Below are 24,573 nucleotides of genomic sequence, written 5' to 3'. Positions count from 1 at the left end.
ATCCACAATAGATCCCTTAAATGATGATAGCAACTAAGATCCTTCATAATTATTGTCGCGCCGGCTCCAGAAAAGACGAGCGCCATGGTGCGGAGAGTGGCAAAACAACAAAGAACGATTTTAAAAAGAAAAAAGAAGGATTTGAATAAAAAGAAAAGAACGTTTCCACATGCACTGGTCTCGTTTGGAGGTGCAAGCTGTGATTTGTTTCTTATGGGCATCTGATGCAAACACATTGGCATGTTGAGTGATGGTGTCATCCTCCTCATGACAACCCAGGCCCCATACTGCCTTCAAAACTCATCAATTGCTGCAAAAGTTCAAGTGGGAAGTCTGGAGCCACCCCCCATACAGCCCAGATTTGGCATCTAATGACAATCTCCTTTTTCCAAAAATGAAGAAACACTTATCTGGAACAAGCTTCTCTTCAGTGATGTGAAAACAGCTGCCAAGAACTGGCTCAATGGGCAGGGACATGATTTCTATCAAGCTGGGTTATACAAGTTGGGTCTTGCATTCAGATAAATGCCTAAATAGATTTGGTGATTATGTGGAAAAGTGATTGGCAAATATGCCTCTTAATTCCCTTTTGTATTTTCTGTCTATTATTAATAAATAATTTTTTATTACTCTTGTAACCGTTTTTTTGGATCCACCCTTGTAAAACAGGCTATGGTTGTTGTTGATTATATGTAATATGTCTGAACACAAGTTTGGAAAAATGTATGATCACAAGCTACACTAAGATGCTAGTAGAACAAGTGCTAAACACAGACTGACATAGCATGTGCACAATCCAGGACTTCCTCTCTCCTTGTCACATGTTATGTGAAATGTTCATTAAGCAAGTCATATTTTTACAATTTGGTTTGCTCATTATGCAAATTACTCATTATGAGAGGTGCTCGTTAAGGTAGGTTCCATTGTATATTACAAGATTTTTTTCCTTTGCTTTCATCGTTATAATGTTTCTGTTGCCAGTATTGCCAGTATTCACAGGTATTGTACAGTACAGTACATTGTCTGCATTTATTGCCACACACTTTGCCCAGTCTGTTTCATGCTTAAGAAATACAGAATTAAGGCATTGAAAATGCTCTCTACCAAACACATATCAAAGAATTTTGAAGGTACTTCAAAACTTTGTTCATTTACATTTCTAGAATCATGATGGTTAGGATTTTTTTTTCAAGTCTTGATACTTGCTGCCATGCATTGCAATACTGAAAGGCCGGTCCTTCATGGAAGACAAAAGAGTTTTATAGCAATTGGTGCAAGATATGCATTGATAATATAGGTGGTATTTCAGTACATTTCTGCCTCTTGCAGCTATTTTAATGTCATTGTTGCAGCGGCCGGATGGCCGAACGGTCAAGGTGGCAGCCTACCGCTCTGGGGGACCCGGGATCGAAGCTCTTTTTGTATGTACATAAGTACAGTCCCTTCAGCTATTTTCTTTGGTGTAGCATGCTTCTCTTTGTTATTTGTATTGGCTTCAAGTTTTTCATGGGATGCAGCAACAACAAACATTATGCATTCATTTCCTAAAGCAAGGTACCTATTTAAGATACATATTGCACAAATTAAACATACCACCCAAACTACCATAATATTTTGAATATGATCAGCCTACCAACATTTTATATGAATTTGCAATTACTCTACTTACCCTTGAGAGCATTCATATGATCAAAATGCAAAACCAAAGCTAAAACAGATAACTTGTAAAATTAGTTTCTTTCATAATTTCCCAGCAAATGGATTTAATGATGAATGTACAAATTTATAAACTGTGATGTTTCAAACTACAAAATTTCAAATTGGGATGTTTAAGCATTCAATATTGTTTAAAAAATTTTTTAATTATTCTAATTTTGTATACAAAGATATATTTGAAAACATATATATATATTAATGAAAAACTGAGCACACAAAATAAAATTAATAAAAATTAAAATAACAATAGAAATAAAGTGAACAATAACAATCCAAGTTCCATTCATAGGATCAAGTAGATAAATGAATACTCTTGAGCATTCAAACTTCCACAGATTCATTCCGAGCCCTCAATTGCAACAACACCAATATAGCACTACTTAAAAGAGAGGCATTTGTTAAATCTCAGAGAGTCACTGTCTTTGGGCATCTGGATATGACAACTTGTTTTTCAATTAACCTGTTTAAAAAGTTCTGGTTTCTTCACCAGGGTTGACATATCAACACTGGGGCATATGAGTGGACAGATACCCAAAAGGCAGATTGTGCACCTAAAAGGCTTATGGTTGAGATGTATGCCTATGCTACATATACTGTTTGACTCAAATTTGGACAGGTACAGTCATGAGCAATATTAAATAAAATTATTTATCTAACCACCCAAAAGGGGGTTTTTGGACTAATAAACAAATTTGTTAAGTCCTAATCCAACTGTTTACTGGAGTTCAAGAATTACTCAGAAGCAATTTTAATTTCCAGATGTTTTATTTATATGCATTTCAGATCTAGTGTTTTTGCCGATCCCTCCTCAGTATTTCCATAGATTTTACTGAGGAGGGATCAACAAAAATGTTGGATCCAAAATACATATAAATAAAGCAGCTGGAAATTAAAATTGCTTCTGAGTAATTCTTGAACTTATATTAACTTATTGTCATATTAGGACATAACAAATTTGTTTATCAGTCCAAAAACTTCCTTTTAGGTGGTTAGGTAAATAACTGATTAAGCTGGCTAATATTGCTAAATTTATTTAAAAAATTGTTAAATTCAAACATATAAGATTTGGACCATAAAAATCACCTTATGTTGCCAAGATAATTTATTAAAACCAAACTAACATTTTTAGCCCATTCAAATTATGCCTTAGTTTACAATTTCATGTTTTATAAATATCTCGGCAACATAAGGTATATTTTGATGGTCTAATAATTATTTGCTGAGTGTGTTCTGTTAATCATATATGGTTTGTTTTACATCTGTTGTTTTAATATGTTTATTTAATCTTATCATATTTTAATTTTATATTATTTTTATTTTTACTTATTTTATTTTTAATTTTTAAAAGCATTAACTAACTAAAATAATCAATATATAGTATATGGTTAGGTAAGTCTCTCTGATTTTTCAAATGTACAATGCTTGTTCCAGCCTGTATAATGTTGGAATCTGATGATAGGAGATAATATCCCAAAAAATGTTTATTTCAGAATTAAATAATCTGTTGGAACCCTTAAAAACTTTGTTTTAGTTGTAATGAACTTCAGTTTATAACATGGAGTTGATCATCATAAAGGATTGGAGAAGGCTGTTTCTAAATTTAAAAACAACAAATGAATTTTATTATTTATTTTAAATATTTGTATCAATTGGATTTTCATATCTTATACTAAGGATAAGTAGAAAAAGGATTAATTTCAAACATTGAGTTTCTAATGTTAAATGTTATACTGTCATTGTAATCATATTTACAGGAGCAGTGTTTTTTAATGTAATTAACTAGTTTTGCATAGTCATTTCATTGTCAAACAAAACTTATAGTTAGTGCAATGAGAGATTGCATTTGGTCAATAATAACTCAGTCTATTTTAGGGGTAGTGTTGCCACCAGGCCGGTTTTCACCCAGACAAGCCAGTTTTTAAATTCGTGGTCTGGATTAATTATTAATTTGTCCAGTTTTTGTATAAATTGTGAAATTATGATAAATCAAAATATTTATAAAAATATTTGCGAGTATTTTATTTTAATGGTTAAAGCCTTTAACTTCACGTCTCCACCCAAACTTATCCCTAGGCTAAGAGTGACAGAAAGTGTACTTTAAAAATTCTAACTTGCAAATATTAAGTTTGTTTCAACACAAGTCCCTAACTGGTTTAAAACTGGCATGCGCATTGTTCTGTTCTTGGCTGTAAAATGACATTGCTCATGCCTCATATGGTTTCAAATTCAAACTAGTCAGGGACTTGTGTTGGAACAAATCTATTGTCTGGGTCAGCAATTTTGAAAAGGTGGCAACACTATTTAGGGGAGATAGGGTAACTGGATGTGGTGGTACTCTCTGTGTCAAAACTTTTCTCTTCTCAAACATAGTACAGTGAAACCTCACTTAACGAGCATAATTTGTTCCACAGTCTTACTTGTAATGTGAAATACTTGTTAAGCGAAACAATTTTTCCCATAAATATTAATGTAAAATACGATAATGCGTTCCACACCGAAAAAATATTCAAATGTTTTATGTATAATGTTTATTAAAAAAAAAATTGTACAATATACACTGTTAAGGAGCGTGGATCATCATCATCCTTTCTTCCAGTGCGGAATGAACCATCCTGGAATGAGAATTTGAGTTGCAGAAACAAGAAAAAAAAACCACAGCTAATATGTTTGATAAACACTTCAAACGATATGCCAAATTCTTGGGTTATGTAAAGGCTATAATTAAATATTAGAAATTAATTAATTTGACTAGAGGTAGGCAGTTATGTTTCCATCTCGTATTAAATTTAATAATTATAAATAGTTAATTTTTAATTCAGACATTTCTAAAATTTAATTTGGAATCGGTCGTTAAATTTAATGACCCAAGAATTTGGCATATCGTTTGGCGTGTTTATTATGTAACGGGCTATGGTTGTTGATGTTTATAAGTAATATGTGTGAACACAAGTTTGGAAAAGTATGTGATCACGAGTGACACTAAGATGCTAGCGGAACGAGTGCTAAACACAGACTGATGGAGCATGCCGCATGTGCACAATTTGGGACTTCCCCTCTCCTCATCACTTGTTATGCAAAATATCACTCGTTAAGTGAAACAAATTTTTACAATTTGTTTTGCTTGTTATGCGAAATATTCGTTGTGTGAGATGTTCATTAAGCAAGGTTCCACTGTAATGTAGTACATTAGTATCCCAATAATTTTGGCAAAAATTGTATGGCTTTAATCAATTAAAAAACAGATTATGACTTCTTGTATTAAAGTGTTATTTCAGCAACCTGTTAGTGCTGTTTTGTCAAACATATCACAATGACTTTGGTATATTATAACACACTTTTATTCTTAAGTACCTTTTAAAAAAATTGTATTTTGGACTCATTGTCCCTCTTCAGTTGCTTTAGATTATGACTCATTGTTTGTATAAATACAGTAATCACTAAAATCCATCAAAAATTCACTTTACTAGAAGAAAATGAATGTAGACAATTTTAAAATGTCAGTAACAACACACCCAACAGCCATAAGCGAACGGGTTAATAATGTCATTGTCAGGCTTACTTGGAGTTTGATTAATATAACTTGAGATAAAATACAATTCGAAAGTAAAGAACATGACATTATTGGTTGGAATCTAATGCATCATACTTGGCATAATTGCATTTGGATGGTATATAAATGTGTTGGAGAAGGTTTCTTCTCTATGGTTTTTTAAAACTTCTTTTCAGAGCTCTATTAAACTTGCTTGGATCGTGAACTTTGAATCCCAAAATAATGCAGGAAACAGTCTCCATTGAAGTAAAAATATGTATGACTGACTATTAAATTCATATCATTCCTCCTGCTTTCCTTAATTTCTCAATAATCACCCAAGCTACAGAGAGTTCACTTTTGTTTACACAATTGCTCTTTTCAAGGAAAAACAATTTATTATAACTGATAAAACTCATTCAGCATAAGTACTTGCATGTATAGCAAAATAACCACAGAACTATCCCATTCAGGTTGCCCTATCTCTCCTAAAATAGGCACAGTTAGTATTGATAAAATGCAATCTTTCATTGTGCTGACTGTACTTTTATTTCCATCATACAAATATTGCAATGGCATACAAATTATCACACTAATAAGAAAAGACTTCAAGTTAAAATATACTAGTGACAAATGAATTGTCTAATAAAAAATGTACCCTCCGTAGCCAATATCCGGCGTGAAAATTCAAAAACATAGGTTGGCAAATGCTTTTGATGCCCCTCCTGGGCTCTTCTTCTTTTTTGTCTTCTACGACCTGGTGTAGGAGAAACATATGAATTGTCTAATAAAGAAAATACATCCATTGAGTTTGAAAAGACTTCTTTAGCTAAATTATATTTATTGTAAGCTAATCATTAGATTAAATAGGAAACAAACAGTTGTACAGTAGACCTTTATATTCCAACATATTTTGTACTAGAGGGTATCAAATTACTGGATTTGTACAGTACATACATACAAAATATATTGTACAGTAAAAAATGCTCTGATTTATAGGTTAGTTTATCGTGTTAATCACAGTTTTGACTGTTTTACCATTTGCATGTGCAACAAACTAAGTGAAGTCTACATTGACAAGTGGCAACACAGATATTTCATGTGTGCCATCCTGTAAAATGTTGGATTACTGGACATGATGGACTGTAGAGGGACTTCTGTATTTTGAGAAATTCCAAAAATCATTATTGAATAAAAAAAATTGTTTATATATAGACATGGAATTAGTTTGTTGTTCATTAAAAACAGTTTTACAATATTTAATTAGTTTTCCATTAACTATTGCAATACACTTCTTATATTTATGAAAATGTATGTTGTGGCCTTGTATGTATGGGTGTAATACTTAAGTTTATAAATAAAAATATGTATATAATAGTTAATGCTTGCATTTTTCATTTTTATAACTGTACAGTATGTATAAATTTTTAGAAATATAAAAGGAATCTCTGAATAAGATTAACATCATTATATATTTAATACAGTTAAATACTAATATACAGTACAAAAATTGGTATAAATCACAATATTTTTTATTTAGGAAATGGTTTATTAGAAAATGCCTAATGGAGCAACCACTACTAAATAAATACATGATGGTATGTGAATGCTTTATTATATCTCATATTTTTTTAAATGTAAATTCTTATTAGAATATTCTTTTTTAAAATGTAAATGTAGATTAGAAATAAAATTGGCACTAGAGGTAGGCGTTAGGCAGCATCTCTTATTAAAATTAATAATTATAATATTTAAATAATCTTAGATTAAACTGGAAGAAAAGAATCGGCCTGAAGCGGGACTCAAACGTGCAATCCCACTTACCATGCAGACGTGTTGCCAGTTACGCTACCTGGACCAAAGGTCCGGGTAGCGTAACTGGCAATGCGTCCACCAGAGTCCTTGACTGAGTGCCTTGAGTGGATGTTTCTGGCCGTGGGCACAGAGGTGTCCCCAGTCAGTGCTGTAATAGCTGTCGATAGTTATGTCTTAGTCTTGTGGCCGCCAGCGCCAGAGATCCCGAATACTGCCTGGCAACACTTGCCAACGAGATGTTGGCTGGCAACTTGTAAGAAAAAGAGGCGCGAAAAGTTTGCGGGTTTTTGCCTGGATGTTGGCCGAGAATGTCGATGACAGTTCTCACCTTTTTAATAAAGTTTTTTTGTTACTGTTCGTGTTTGTCTGCTTAGTTCTAAAGATCAGTAGGATCGAATGACAAAGTGGTGACCCGAACGTGATGCGATTAACGAACTACCTGGACTTTCGACTGAATTGGATAGTGAACAACTCTGTGCCTATGAAGGAACATTTTTAACAGGACATGCAGGTATGATCAGTTTCTGAATCGTAAATTCAATAAGACGACTAAGAGTGCGTGACTCGGGCTAAGCCTAATCAAAGACTATCCTGCTTTCCTTGTACCCGCATAGTTAGGCGCCCGAAATGGCGGAACAGAACGAGTTGGAAATCGGACGTGTACAGGCAAAAATGCCTATCTTCACTAAAACCAACATCAAATTATTTTTTGTGCAGCTAGACGCAGCTTTTGCCATTAATCGGATTACAAGTGAGAACACTAAGTACAACTATTTAATCAATTCCCTGGATGCAGAGATTCTATCTAACGTCAGTGACTTAGTATTTGACCGTCCAGCCGAGGCTCCGTTTACTAAACTCAAAGATCGACTCCTCGAAATTTTTCAGAACTCCGCTGCCAAAGAGGCTAAAATTCTGCTTGAAGATCTGGCGTTAGGGGATCAGAAACCCAGCGTTTTACTCCGTAAAATGAGGGAGCTTTCAGCGGGCAAGATTACCGAAGAATTTCTTAGAAACTTGTGGCTCCAACGTCTCCCCAAAAATATTCAGACAGTTCTGGCTGTTAGCGGTGATGAACTAGACAAGCTAGCCATCCTTGCTGACAAGGTTGCTGAACTTACAGAACCAACCCAACTGGCCAGCATCAACTTAGAAGCCGACAATCCCGTAATCAAAAATCTCGAAATGCAGATTTTAGAACTCACAACGAAGGTTGCAGAACTTAATGTATCGCGTACTGCTCGTCCCCGTTATCGTAGTAGGGAGAGAAACCGACATGACCCGAATTCGAGGTATCGCATTAGTTCACGCCCTCGAGGAAGAAGCCTCAATCGTCAGGGATATTGTTACTACCATGATAAGTTTGGATCAGCCGCTAGGAAATGTCGTTCGCCGTGTTCCTTCGACCGAACTGCGGATCAGGGAAACGAGCGCAGCCAGCCGCAGTAACGGCCTGTGGGTCCAGCCTGGCTCCTAAATATAGCCGTCTGTTTGTGTATGACAACAAAACTGGCCTAAATTTCTTAATTGATTCTGGAGCAGATTTATCGATCATTCCCAATCGCACTAAGAATCAGCCTACAAAGGTTGAATTGTATGCTGCCAACGACTCTAAAATCTCGACGTATGGAACAAAGGTGCTAGAACTTGACCTGAACTTAAGACGTTCTTTCAGATGGGAATTTACCATAGCTGATGTGCAGAAGCCTATAATCGGTGCAGACTTTTTGGCCAACTTTGGACTCATTCTCGACATCAGAAACAGATTACTGGTTGACCCCCTGACTTCCCTTACTACACGAGGAAGATATTATACAGGACCACTTACTTCGGTCAAAACTATAATCAGCAATTCCCCAATGCAGGATATTCTCAAGGACTTTCCATATCTCACTCGTCCTCGACCGTTTTCAGATGAAGTCAGGCACAACACAATGCATTATATCGAGACACACGGTCCACCCGTATTTGCCAAACCCCGTAGATTGCATCCGGCTCAGCTGCAAGTAGCAAAGCAAGAATTCCAGCACATGATGGAGTTAGGTATATGCAGACCATCAAAGTCCAACTGGGCTTCTCCCCTCCATATGGTGCCGAAGGGCCGTAACGATTGGAGACCTACTGGAGACTATCGTGCCCTGAATAGGATAACTGTTCCCGATCACTATCCAGTGCCACACATCCACGATTTTGGTCAAAGTCTACACGGAGCCCGAATATTTTCCAAGATCGATTTGGTTAGAGCCTTCCATCATAGACCAGTTAACCCAGATGATGTGCCAAAGACAGCCATTACAACGCCATTTGGGCTATTTGAATTCGTTTTCCTTCCTTTTGGTCTCTGCAACGCAGCCCAATCATTCCAACGATTCATGCACGAAGTTCTGAAAGGCTTAAACTTTTGTTTTTCATACCTAGATGACATCCTCATTGCTAGCACTTCGTGGGAGGAACATAAGATGCACATGCGGCAAGTGTTTCAACGCCTTGACAAGTACGGTCTGCAAATCAATGCATCCAAGTGTACTTTTGCTGCCCCACATGTATCATTCTTAGGATACATGGTGTCTCCCCACGGCGTTATGCCACTTCCAGAACGTGTATCTGCCATAACTCAACAGAAGCGACCACAGACCCTCAAACAACTGAGAAGGTTCTTAGGCATCTTGAACTTCTATCGTAGGTTCCTACCCCATGCGGCCCATCACCAAGCTCCTTTACACGATCTACTTAAAGGAGCAAAGAAAAACGACCAGCGCGAGATTAAATGGACTGACAATTCGATTCAGGCATTTGAGTCATGTAAGTCACAATTAGCAGATGCCACCTTACTGCATCATCCTTCACCAAGTGCTACCCTTGCACTTCACGTCGATGCATCCGATTCTGCTGTGGGCGCTGCCCTTCATCAAGTTACAGCACAAGGTCTCCAGCCACTGGCGTTCTTTTCCCGCAAACTGAGTAACTCTCAGCGTCAGTATTCTGCATACGACCGAGAACTTCTGGCTGTGTATTTGGCTGTGAAACATTTCCGGTTTATGCTGGAAGCACGACAGTTCACCATTTACACAGACCATAAACCATTAACGTTTGCCTTCCAGCAATGACACGATAAGTGTACACCCCGTCAGTTGAGACATCTTGACTTTATAGGACAATTCTCAACAGACATCAGACACATAAAGGGGATCGATAACGTTCCAGCTGATGCTCTTTCCCGTATTGAATCAATTAGTAGCCCATCTATAGATTATAGCAAAATTGCAAAAGACCAACAGCAAGATCCTGAGCTCCAGTCTCTCCTGACTTCAAGTGACTCATCACTTGTACTTAAAAAGTTTAAACTTCCTGATAGTGATGTCGAAATTTACTGTGATGTATCGACAGGTCGCATTCGTCCATACATTCCGCCTAGTTATCGTCGCACTGCTTTCAACACTGTCCATAACCTGTCCCATCCAGGTGTAAGGAGCTCAACCAGATTGGTAAAAGCAAAATTTGTTTGGCCATCCATCAGTAAAGACTGCCAGACATGGTCTCGCACCTGCATTTCTTGTCAACGGTCGAAGATCCAGAGACATGTCGCTAGCCCTTTGGGAACCTTTCCTATTCCAGACGCTAGATTTTTAAATATTCATATTGACATTGTTGGTCCATTGCCACCTTCCAACGGCTCAACATATTGCCTCACAATCATCGATAGATTTTCTCGTTGGCCTGAAGCAATCCCGTTGCCAGATATAGCAGCTGAAACAGTAGCTTCAGCCCTGTACTCAGGCTGGATATCTCGCTTTGGAGTGCCTGCCCAAATAACATCTGATCAAGGATGGCAATTCGAATCTGGCTTATTTAAATCCCTCACTCAACTTCTTGGTACCCAAAGAGTTAGGACAACAGCATACCATCCAATTGCAAATGGCATTGTTGAACGCTTTCATCGTTCACTTAAAACTGCCATCAAGTGTCACTCTACTGAAAGATGGACGGAAGTGCTACCTACAGTCTTGTTAGGATTACGAACTGCGCTCCGTGAAGACACCAATACTACCGCGGCTGAGATGCTCTATGGCACCAGCCTCCGACTGCCTGGAGAGTTTTTCGTCCCAGGTTCTCAGGACGTCAATCCATGTTCTTTCGTCGAAAAACTCAGGACGATGATGGCAAACTTAAAACCAGTGCCTGTGGTGCACCACTCCTACCGCAACCCATTTATCCACAAAGAACTGCAGTCATGTTCCCACGTATTTCTTCGCAATGATGCTGTACGGAAGCCCTTGCAGCCTCCATATGATGGACCCTACGAAGTCGTGTCGCGTGGTAGCAAGACATTCACTCTATGCATAAAGGGGAAAGAAACTGTAGTTTCTATTGATCGACTGAAACCGGCTTTTATTCTCGCAGCGAGTGAGTCGGACCAGTTACCCCCAACGTCTCCAATGCCAAGACCAGCGCCAACTAAACGTACCACAGACAATCCAGCCCCAACGCGACAAACTACCACACGTTCTGGCCGACATGTAACCTTTCCCGCTCGTTTCGTGTCGCAGACACTGGTGGGGGAGTAGCTGTGGCCGCCAGCGCCAGAGATCCCGAATACTGCCTGGCAACACTTGCCAACGAGATGTTGGCTGGCAACTTGTAAGAAAAAGAGGCGCGAAAAGTTCGCGGGTTTTTGCCTGGATGTTGGCCGAGAATGTCGATGACAGTTCTCACCTTTTTAATAAAGTTTTTTGTTACTGTTCGTGTTTGTCTGCTTAGTTCTAAAGATCAGTAGGATCGAATGACAAAGTCTTATATATGCTGGAAGAGGAGATCGGACCGAAGGTTCAGGTAGCGTAACTGGCAATGTGTCTGCACGGTAAGCGGATGTTGCAGGTTCGAGTCCCGCTTCGGGCCGATTCTTTTCTTCCAGTTTAATCTAAAATTATTTAAATGTTATAATTATTAATTTTAATAAGAGATGGCACCTAACGCCTACCTCTAGTGCCAATTTTATTTCTAACCTTCAATCATATATCCAAAATTTAGCGTGATTATTTATGGCAGATGTTGGTGTATTGGCTTAGGGTATCCGGTTTGGTTTGATGTTTATATATATATATAAAATAACTGACAATTATCCAGTATTACAAACTTTTTATATATGTTGTTCTTTAAATTTAAATGTTTTTAAAATATTTTCAGAAAACTTTATGCTTCAGTTATAGTAATTGACTACTAGAAGAAAATTAGATTTAAAATTAAATGTTTTACATAATATGACATTTTGCATATTCTCTATATGAATTTCAATATTATTTTTTAACATTTCAAGTATTGTTATATTATAATAATTTTAACAAATTTAATTGTATTCTTTGTATCTTTTATTCTTTCTTTTATTCTAAAAGCAATTCATGTGCTTATTTTATTTGAATATAATACTGGAATACCTTGCTCTGTGTCATGTTATTTAGTGTAGGACTTACTGTAATGCAGTTTATAATAAACACTAGAGAAGTGCTTCTCAGTTATTTGATCCACAGACCACTTACACTGAGTCACAGATGAACCATGGACCACGATCTGTCCTATAAATGTCACCTTAGATGTGTGAGAATATTTTCTCTCTTCGGTAATTCTGATGTGAGAGATATTTGATGTATAAAAATGTTCTTTCTTCTGACCAAACAGTTGCATTTTTGAAAAATGACTGAGAACATGTGTCAGAGATCAGTCTGTGGACCACCTGGCACATGCTTGGCCTGGTGTGGATCATACTTTGAGAACCATCTGCACTAGAGGATTCAATTAGTGCACAGTGATTCCCTATAATGCAATTCCTGCCAGTTTAATATGTATAAAAAGATTTATAATTAGCTTTAAAATTAAATTTTAATAAAGCATCATACAAGTGTGATTCAGTTTTTATTGCTAACTTACTTCATTTTAAATGCACTGTTAACTTAAATTGCATATCCTATTAGATATTCCAAATTTAAGACTTCCAAATATTTAAGATTTAAATATTTGGAAACACTCAAAATTTATAAGGCCATTAAGAAATAGACCACAATTAACTTGATTCTGCAGTCACGTCACATGCTTGGAGAGCATTATTTGAAGTTTTATAATTTTGTTTTATCAACATTTTTTTATATTTATGTTTTTACTCACAATATTTGTGTATATAGCTGTATTTATTTATTTATTTATTTTGTATTTTTTCTATTAATTATTTATTTCTATTTTCTATGTTTTGTTTAATATATTTATGCTCCTGCACATGAGACACACCATGTAAAATTTGAAGTTTCAAATGTTTTTAATTTCAAATGTGCTTCCCATTCTATTTATAAATTCCATTCTATAATCTGGCCATTGTACGTAATCAAAAACATTTATTTTCTTAATAAATTTTTTAGTTTTTTTTTTATTATTAATTTTAGCATCCTTCTGTTCTATCCTCTTGTAATGTTTACGGATTAATAGAGTTGACTTGTCTTAAAATAAACACTGATAAAGCAAATGTTTGCATTAAAGCAAATTATGCCATTGCCTCAGCAAAACACCATTGTCACATTGTTAATTTTCACACCATAAAGTGAACAAAAATTTTACCAGAATTCGTTAAATCAAATTAAATTACCTTCACAACCCCAAGAAATAACCATTTCTAATAATGATTTTATTATTCATGTTAAAGTATAAAAAGCAAAATAGTATTGTAATAAATATTATATTTTGAGTAGAATAATTTTCTTCTAGTAAGCAAAGATCTGATTGTAAAGCAATTCTAATATTTGGTTTTAGTGGACCACTCTACTCAGAAAATAGAGGTTAAAGTTTAGGGACGTCCATCCATTTAAATGGTGTGATCCCATGCAAACACTTACTAGTTTGTGTATTGAGGATTGCATATGGTGATTCCAGATTCAGCCATTTTTCACCAAATTTGGCTCCTTTTTTACTTTTTCAAACAATCTTTAACATAAAAAACTTATGGATTTTCTTTAGCTTTATTTTGTTTAATCACTTTCATATACTGTTCCACATTTGTTTAAGTGAATACCATCTCCTCCTCATTCTGTTTGATTTGAAAATCATTTAGATCATTAATTTATTTTTGTAAATAAATTTTATTATATCATCTTTATTTAGTAAATTAATTCAAAATATTAATCAAACTTAAATGTTGGATGTCACACCTATCTTTTTACTAAATTCAAAAAGAAACTTTCACAAAAAGAGGTTTAAAATTTTAAATGTATTTAACGTCTTTTTGTGAAAGTATTTAACGCCTTTTTAAATTTAATTCAAAATATTATAATTTAGAGATTTCAATTGCCTATTAATCCTTAACTCCATAAATTATACAATCTTGACCATGAAAATCGTTGATGCGAATTTTTGATAAAGCAAACTAACTACTGTTTTCCTAGTGATTTGTATTAACATGAGTTGACTGTATATTATTATAATTTATTATTGCCATAACTAGTTAAGATCTAATTGTATATGAAGATACCAAATTTTCAGTGTAATATTTTCAATGAATTATTTGTTCACATTTTTCTAAGATCAATTCAGTAGTTTTTATTGCATTTTTAAAGGAGTCTGTTTCAGACCACTTGGCCGTTAGGATACAAATTGTTTCCAGCAAAGTTGAATCTTGTAGTTTCACATAAATATATTTCTGGATGATATAATAAACTTGTCAGGTATACTAAATACTTAGCTTGGATGTCACGCCAGCAGTTGTATTAACACAGTTAAAAACTTCAGATGAGGAGGCATTAAATGAAATTAAAATAAATAAAATATTTTTTAAATTTCATTTAACGCCTCCTCATCTGAAGTTTTTAATTGTGTTAATAAATTTGTCAGTCTGTATTTGAAAGACAATGTATGGTAAAAACTTTCTGCCAAGTATGAATTCACAGAGGAATTCATTTAACAGTTGAATTTGTTTTGAATAAAAACTTGTTTAGTAATTCCTCCTCCCTTCCTGATGTAGCCCAAAGTTGGCTGATTGCACAGACTTAGCCCACCTTGTATATTAAGTAATGAAATGAAGTTGGAGGTATAAGTTCAAAAGTCTATGCCTTATTATATTGGAAATACATTTCAGATTCATAGTCCCTCATCAGTCCAAACAGCAAGTGTGGATGAGCAAATTATTAATATTACAGAAAATTAAAATTATTTTTCAGTTACATAATATTTTAAATTATTTATCAGGTCTTTAAACAGAACCTGGAAGCAGAATTTCTAGTGTGTGTGTATGTATAACATGATCATCTTGCTCTCTGCTCTCAGCTGAATCATTAACCAATGATTGTACTGTACATTTACCTGTTTGATTTATATATATAATTTATATTTGCATAGATTTTAGAAAATTAACTGACAGTTATGTAATCTCTTATTTTCTGAATAACAATTTAGATCACCAGTAAAGCACAAGTAAAAAATTAATTGTATACTATTAATTTTTTCTTTAGTAGTAAAAATATAGTTGATTAAAAAGTTGAGTAAAATATTTCCTTTCTTCAGTTATTTCTCCTTAGTTGTGCACAAAGATGTATAAATAATTTAAAAATAACAACACCTTTAGGAATTTACAAGAAATATTTGTTCAGTAATCCCTCAATTAATGCTGTTCATGCATTCCACAAAAATGGCATGCTAATAAAATAATATCAAGGTCAAGGAAGTGAACTTCTAGCTGTCGTGATCAAGGCAGAGGCCATAAGAGTTAGTGTTGATTTTATGCATGAAATACAATCAAACTGGTTATAACAAGCACCAGGGGACCAATAAGATTTTCTCATTATAACCGTTACTCACTATCTCCACGAAGACAGTGACGTAACTGGGGGAGAATGAGCAGCTGCTTCGGGTAATATGCCCTATCTCAAGTTAGTCTTTTAATATACAAAGCTTAAAATTGATGATTGCTTCAAAGATTTCACTTTTATATTTCTCAGATTTTTTCTTAAAGTACTTAATGCACTGAAATTTTCATTATTTCATTTTGTTCAAAAAACCTGACTTATCCATTGCCTCTTGAGCTTCAGAAATTGTCAGTATTGGTTTTGATTCAATTTCACTTACTATTATATTATCATCACATTCATTACACAGGTCTGCAATGGAAAAACTGTTTGACTTTTTTTGTGTGATCCTTATATGCTTTTTTATGCTGAATTCAAAAATGTTATTAGTTTTTCTCTGTCATGTAAGATTTTTCTACAAAACCATTTTTATTGGATAAATAGATGTTTTCTTTGCATATTTCATGCCCATATTAGTGACATGTTTCACTAGCCATAATTTATTTAATTATGTTGTTAAAAAAGCAATGGCCACCTAGCAAACAATTACAACCTGACATAAAGAATATTGTGAGGAGCAGCTTGGTGAACTCAGAGAAAGGGCTGCTTCCACCCTGCATAGTTAAGCTGGGATTAATGAATCAGTTCATAAAGGCCTAAGGATGGAGACTGCTTTTTGTATTTATGCAAAAAGTTTCCAGTCTTGTCTGAAGCAAAATTAAAAGAAAGTGTATTTACAGGATCTGATATAAGGAAATCAATATCAGACACAGAACTTCTGCAATGAATGGGAATGTCTGGATTGCATTTAAGGCAATAGTTTCAAAGTTTCTAGGGAATAATAAAGATTCCAATTATAAAGAAATAGTAGAGAACTTATTAATTAAGTACCATGAACTGAGCTGCAATATGAGCCTAAAGGTACACTTTCTGAACTTGTGCTTGGATTACTTTCCTGAAAATCTACAGGCTGTAAGTGAAGAACAAGACAAAAGATTCCATCAGGACATTAAAGAGATGGAAAGAAGATAGCAGGGATTGTAAGATGTCAGTATGATGGCAGATTATTGTTGGATGATGCATAGGGACATTCTAGATGCAGAACATAAGAGAAGGTCCACAAAACACAGTTTTAGGGAAAACTGATAAGCACCAAAGCTAATTAGTGGCTTATGTTGTATTTTTGTACCCATACATGTTAATAATAAACTGAAATTTGTAATTTTTCTGCATTAAAATAAATTAAAGCACTATTATTTATATGTATATAATATGCTTTTATAAATTTTTGACAAAACTTTGTAAAGCCTTTGTATCAAAACATTATGTGATGGAAACATTTAAGAGATCGTTTTTAATTGTATCGATAGTTGTTAGTAAAAATTACATCTCAAAGTCCAAACAGTTTTTATTAGTTTGAAATTTGCAGACCTGTGTTATCATCGTCATCATCGTTACCATTGTCTTTATTCAGCAAAGCTTCCATGATGTCATTCTCAGTAGGAATATCACTAAGTTAATGAATTGTCATTGACTCATAAAAATTCATTGATATTATTAAAATTATTAATAATGTTGCATTGCAACCATTCAGATAAAGGTATGTTGCTTTCCTCATTTTCATCAATATCATCTGACATTGAAATTTCATTTGTATTTAATTAATTTCAATTTTTTTGAAACAATTTAATATAGTTGTTGAGATAACATTGTTTCATGCATTTGCTTAACAAATTTATGGCATCCAATATCAACTTATTAAACTTCTATTTTCTTTGATGGATTAAATGCAAAAATATAAATCTTTTATAAAATCCTTTCAAACTTTTGTTTACACCCATGTTCATCAGTTGTAAAAGTGATATGACGTTGGAAAGGAGTAACACTAGCTTCATGTTACACAAATTTTCAATCTGGGGATGTGCTGGACAGTTATCACTAACAATAAAATGTTTTCTTTTTCTTTTTGGATATTCCTTATTCCAATCATTTAGGTACTGCCAAAAAACATCAGAAGTCATTCAGGCTTTTCTCTTCACAGTATAATCCACAGGAAGATTCCTTATGTTTTTAAAACACTGTGGTTTAATTATTTTCAGATAATTAACAGTTTTTTCTTATCAGTTCCGCCATATTTTCGCATGTAAGTACTGTACGTCAACTAATTCTTTGATTTTTTCCATCAATTCATTTTTCCCTTTGAATTTAAACATGTAGTTGGGTGTCAGATTATAATAAAAAGTCCCACTTTATCAGCTTTGTAGATATCTTTGTCATTAAAATCTTTCCTCATTTCTACCCAAACACTGTCAATCCATTCATTTGCAGTTACTGATTTGTCATCAGCAGATCAATATTCTCCACTAATTTTTGAATAAATGATGTTATGTCACTTTTTGAATCAATCCAGCAAACTGTTGTTGCATACAAGGTGGGTTATATTTTTCTCTAGTGCCAATAGGTAAACATGTTTATTTTTCCATAATGTCCATACTGTCAAAGAAAACAAAGAAAACTTTCTACACACTTTGACATTATTAGCACCATGTTCTAACTCTGCTTTTTCATAAAATGAGAGACATTTTATTTTCTTTATAGATGTATTTCTTGTGGAAGGGTTTGTTTTTAACTAGGGTATATGGTAATTTTACAGTTGGTAGTGAGCAGGGCTAAGGTAAATTGGCAGAGCAGGGCTGGAAGCTAGTCAACAAAGAGAGGGACAGTCTCTAAAAATAAAGTTTTGGAGACTGTCCCTTTCTTTGACTATATTTAACAGCACAAAGCTTGTATTTAAGATTTCATGCATAAAATCAACACCAACCCGTATGGCCTCTACTTTTACCTAGAACGGGACAGCAAACAAAAAATAATATCAATTTGAATTACTCTAACCTTGAGAATTTCAAAATGTTTGTTTATTTTCAATAAAAGTTTGCAACTTTTTCCTGCTGAAATTAAATCATTTATGCTATCACTGGTTATTTGTTGTCATGAGATATGACAATCAGTGACTGGTGGCATAAATGACTTAATTTCACAATTTAGGGTTGCCAGATTCCAATGCTTTTTATTTGACGATATTAATAATTAAATAACTAAGAATCCAAATTTGCTAAAACTGTTCAAGAAGGCATATTTATTTGGGACAAAATGTTTTTGAGATGGCACTATCTTATCAGATCCAACTTGTAAATGGGATTTGAACATCACTAGAGCACTCTAAAAGTCATTTCAACATTTAAAACAATTGGAATCAAATCAAATACATTTGACACTAAAAGTAAAGTAAAACAAAAGGAAAATTGGATATAGATTAGGCAAACCAAAATTTTTAGGTGGAGATATTACAAATGTACATTGGTATAGATCAGGGATGTCCAGCCTGCGGGCTGCACTGCGGCCCACTGCACCCTAAATTTTTTAGATACCTTTTCATTTATTTTGGTCGTAATGACATAATTGATGCTAGAAAACTGTTAAGCATGTGGGATAGTACATACCATTGTGAACAATTCTTTTCGTGCATGAAAAACATCAAAACTGCTGAAAGAAATAGGTTGAGAGATTCCCATTTAACTAACATTCTTACAATTAAGACTAGTATCATAAAAGCAGATATTGATAACATTATAAAAGGAAGGCAATACCAAAAATTGCATTGAATTTATTTTTATTTTGTGTGAGTATAATTTCTTTTTTTACTGTCAATAAATAATACAGTATTTTTTGTAATTATATATATTTGTTATTTTTAAAAGTTGATATTCACATTTTGAACTTTTTAAAAAAAATATATTTATATAAGTTACCTCTGTTGCCTGCTGAATATATATAAATTTCTAATTTGGCCCATTAGCAAAAAGGTTGGACAACCCTGGTGTAGACAGTCTGGTTAACAAAGTTAATTAGGTTTTTAGTGATGATGTAGCAGGACATACAGGTTAAGGTCACTACTTTCTCTTCTCTTGTTTGGGACTGTAAAAAAGTCAAATTATTTGAAATATACAAAATTAAGTGCTGACTTAGTGCATTGAGTATAGGCAAAAATCTTGCTACATGAATTATGAATTTGTCGGAGCTACACAACATACATACATCATTTATTAATGCTAAACAATTGCCAAATTACATTAGGCTGTAATAATGCTACTAATTAATAATTAAATATCAAGTAATTTTGGCCTAGAGGTAGGTGTTAGATGCCATCCCTTAATAAATTTAATAATTAGGAAGATTCTGGAAGAAAGGATAGGATTCAAACCCAAAACTTCCACTTGTCATGTGGATGCATTGCCAATTACACTACCCAGATCTCAGTCCAATCTTTACTTTCACAACTGTTAGTTTAGATTTAATCAAACTGGCAAACTGGTTACTCATGGAGTTGACTGGGGAGAACTTCAGCACCCATGGCCTGTAATCTGACAATTACTTGGCATTAATCTAAAAATTAGATTGTTTGTTTATATATTTGTATGTGTATATATATATATATATATATATATATATATTACACTCCATGTCAGATTTAAGCAATAGATGGTTGAGTGCCTTGATGGGAGTTATAGGCCTTGGGCACTGATGTTGTTCCCAGTTGGTGCTGTGAGTAACCAGTATGGTTATAACTAAATCAATAACTGTGGAAGCAAAGATTGGATGAAGATCTAGGTAGTTTAATTGGCAACATGTCCATGGCAAATGGGAGTTGAGGGTTTGAGACATACTTTTGAGACAATTGTTTTCTTCCAGAACCTTCTAAATTAATGATTAAATATTAATTTAATTACAATTATTAAATTTATCAACAGATGACACCTAATACGTTCAAGTTAAATTACTTGACACTTAGTTGGTAATTAGAAGCATTATTATAGCCTGATGTAATCTGGCAATTATTTGGCATTAATATAAAAATTGGGTTAATGGATATTTTTATTTGTATATTTTATTTATAATAGATAAAGAAAAGAAAAGAAATAATAAATTCTTTTTATTTGAAAATATTCATAAAAGTGCTGCTAATCATTACAAAATTCTATTTTTTTATTTTTATCATTTTTAATATGATCATTAAAAATGAAACTTTTAATATTAATTATTAAAACAATATTTTCTGGGATATCAACAATGGTAATACACATAAATTTTTTTCAGGCTGTTCAGAGCTTCTATAGGGTAATTACAATTAAACTGATCCTACCCAGAGCCTTTTGAGATGGTTCTAATGGACATTTGTTGATGAAACTTAGTTATATATACCAGAATTGGCCAACAGGTTGATTATGATTGACTGGTCAATTGCAGAAAATATGACCCTTTAAAATGTGGAAAACATTTATAATTTTAATAGGAATATTAAATCTATATTTTTCACAGAGAAATCTTTTAACTATTAGCTATGGGTTAGTAACTGTCCATAAGATAACATGTAATGGATAACAAAGAAGCATTCTTTTCATTGGTGGTCACTGCTAGGTTATGTTGTTATTTTAGTAATTATTTTGTTGCTCCTTAAGCAAGTATAAAATGAGTGAGTCAAATAAGCAAAATTTATGATTTTCAGAACAGAGAGAAAGAGAAAATTATATTTTGTTATGGTAAAAAATAAATGGTGGTGTTTAATTTATGTTTTAGTATATTTACCAGACAGAAATAATCTGGAACATTAAGTACTGTGCAATAAATTAATATAATTAAATTTTGCAGCATAATTCTATTAGGGTGGATTGTTAAGCTATTACAGAACAGAGAATGTGAAGTAGACATTGGTGCTTTTAATTCATGAAAGTCAATCATACTCCACTATAAATTGGCCATGCCTGATGTACATTATTCACACTATGAGGAATTTATGGAAAACAAAACCTAGTTCAAGTTTTTGCCACTAGGCAAAAATATGGTGCTTCAAGAACAAAACTTATAAGTTGGTAAAGCAAAACATTATTTTACATCATGTTATCAATATGCAAACCACTCTGTGTTGATTATATGTTGGAAGTGTAATACAGCATGATCAGTTCTTGCACAAAACATTTTATTGGGAATCTTAGAACCATGCTGGTCTTTAACTGTGGCAGAGACTGTTATAGTGTGGACACATTGTTTTTTTACAATTATTTGCATAGCATTACAACTGTACTTGTTCTTCTGTGGTGTGACTAGCGTATATTACTAAGCTTTAATGACATATGTTCATTAGAACTAACCCTGCTGTTTCTGAATAGGATCAGTTTAACTGTAAACACCTTGTAAATATGATTCTCTCTTTGTCATTTTAATTAAGCTAATACCAAATTCTCTTTCAATGTTGCTTTTCTTCATTACATCTTTTTTTCCAAAATTGCCAATTTTTAAAAAGAAACACAACATAGAACCAGAATATCCTGCAAAAAGAATATAAGATAAAATTTTACTTTTCCATTTTTTTATTTTTTCAAATTTGCTGTGTTACTTTAAGATCACATTGGGACAATTTTGTTCCAAGTTCCAATTACATTTATAGTTTATTATTTTTCTTTTGCAAGATGATAATATGCATTTTGCTTACAGTCACTGTATAAGGATTTAAAAAAGAGTGGCATAATATATTTAATTAATTTGACAAACTTGTAAATATAGTGTATACAAATTAAAATTATTAAGTACTGACATTTTTTGTTATTTTCCTACTTTGATATAATCTGCCACCCTAAAACTAATTAGTATGAAATTCAACAAAACATTTTTAATTGGCTATAAAATCTTTCCACTTACTCTAATACCTGGTAAGAAGATATCATATACTGCTTTTTCTGAGTACAGTTTCAATTTATATGCAATTCCTGATAAATTACCTAACACAAATGCCTTATAACACTATTTCTTTGATTTGTTTTGACATCATTTTTGAATGGAATAATATGTTTGTTTGACAGACAACTTCTTACTCATTGGAAGTATTTTGAAATTCTCATTCAATTGTTGCAAAATTGGTCTTATTTTATACAACTTGTCATTAGGATCCAAATTGTTATTGCCATTGAAATAAACTCCTAATTTTATTTATTCTCACCTATAATGGCTCATAATTTCAGCTGTAGCAGAAACACAAGTTGTCTTTCCAGTACATTCTAAAGGGAGTCCATAAATAGACATGTACTGGACATACATCGTTCAAAAATGTTCAATTTCATTTTTTATCAATTTTTGATTGATTTAGAAGTATTTTTTCTTTCTTTTGTTGTGTTTATTATTAATTTCTATTTTATTTTATGATGAAGTGATGATTTAAAACCTCAGATTCATGACACATCCACTTTGTTTGGAACAATTTTCTGGGCATTTTTCTGAACTGAATGTAGATTAGTTTGATACAATGCTTTCTAGAGTGTCCTCATCCAACAACTGTCTAAAATAATTTATGGTTGAATGGAGACTTTCTGGTTTAGGAGGCAGATTTCCCTTCCATTTCTTCATTCTATGTCTAGCAATAGATTTATTGCCATCATTCTCATCTCCACACTTGTCATAATTTTCAGTAATAATAGTATTTCTATGAGTGTTACCAATTATTTCAAGATTATTCTAACTATCTTCAACTAAAAGAGAATTTTCTGATTTGTATTCACATAGAGTTTTTATTTTAGTGTTTTAGTTTTTTTCATAAAACATTTTCATTTTAATTGCTATGTCTCCACATAAAGGAAGGTCATAGTTCATCTAATTTTATTTATAACAGTTACATTTAACAATTTTATAAGGTAATTTTGCTTTAATAATAAAAAATTATTCTTACAATTGTGTTAAATATTTTTCCATTATCAAAATAACATTAAAAACATGAAAATACAACAGCAAAAACAGCTAACTACAGATAACACAATGTGATTAGAGTCTGAAATGTACAGATAGTGGTGTAAATATGATCTTATCATTGTTGCCAACACACAAAAATAGAGGAGTCATATTGGTCAAGAGAAGTATAAAATGTATATAACAGTTAAATGATGGTAGAAGTTGATTGCATCTAAGTTACATATGACAATAGAGGGTTAATTTTTTCATTTTGATTTAAACTGTTTTTAATTTTTGATTTTTAAATTAAATTTATCTGTTTTATTTTAAATAATGAAAATAAATATCATTTTATTTCTGGCTCTTTCCACTCTGTGACCACTAAGAGGGACTTTTTCCATATTTACCATGAGTTTGACCAGACCCACAATGAAGACAACCAGATGGTGAAGGATGGATAGGACCCAACATATCTGGGACTTACTGCTTGTAAAAATTCCTGGAATTGAATCCAGGCAAACCACTCAGTCCCCAGAGTGGCAAACTGATGCATTAATTGCATCAGTCTTTCAGCCAAATCTTTATCTTAATATTTACAAAAGCTGTTCCACATGTCTGTAATATATGTTGATGATTTAAATAAACATTAAAAGTAATTGTGTAGGTGCTAAGGTGGCAACATGGGTTAAGAGGAGGGTGTGGCAAAAACGGATAGCGATGTTATAGCTCAAGGAAACCAACTGGATGTACAAGTGTTTGGTTATATTAATAAAGAGTTATTTGTATTATATTATCTGGTCAGTTGAGTCATTTATAATACATGGTGGCAGCGTAGAGAACATGGATAGGGTATTTCGAACGATTTCGTACAGTGTTTGGACTCCATAGTAAAGAAGAAACTGACCAGGTAAATTCTTTCATATA

At 33.3% G+C, this 24,573-nt stretch overlaps 1 protein-coding gene across 4 annotated transcripts in view; it reads left to right on the top strand.

Annotated features, from left to right (window-relative positions):
• The window catches only part of LOC136987593 (gastrula zinc finger protein XlCGF26.1-like), a 107,076-nt gene that overhangs the window by 5,270 nt on the left and 77,233 nt on the right, over positions 1-24,573 (top strand). For all 4 annotated transcript variants that reach the window (XM_067285354.1, XM_067285353.1, XM_067285355.1 and 1 more), the window contains exon 2: positions 6,786-6,843. The gene's annotated coding sequence lies outside the window, so the exon portion shown is untranslated. The remainder of the gene's footprint in view (positions 1-6,785; positions 6,844-24,573) is intronic.

This window comes from Centruroides vittatus, unplaced genomic scaffold (genome assembly GCF_030686945.1).
Source record: "Centruroides vittatus isolate TY-2023 unplaced genomic scaffold, ASM3068694v2 scaffold_2520, whole genome shotgun sequence".
NCBI classification, from domain to species: Eukaryota; Metazoa; Arthropoda; class Arachnida; order Scorpiones; family Buthidae; genus Centruroides; species Centruroides vittatus.
The sequence above is the reverse complement of the archived record's forward strand: the minus strand, read 5'-3'. Positions and strand labels throughout refer to the sequence as shown.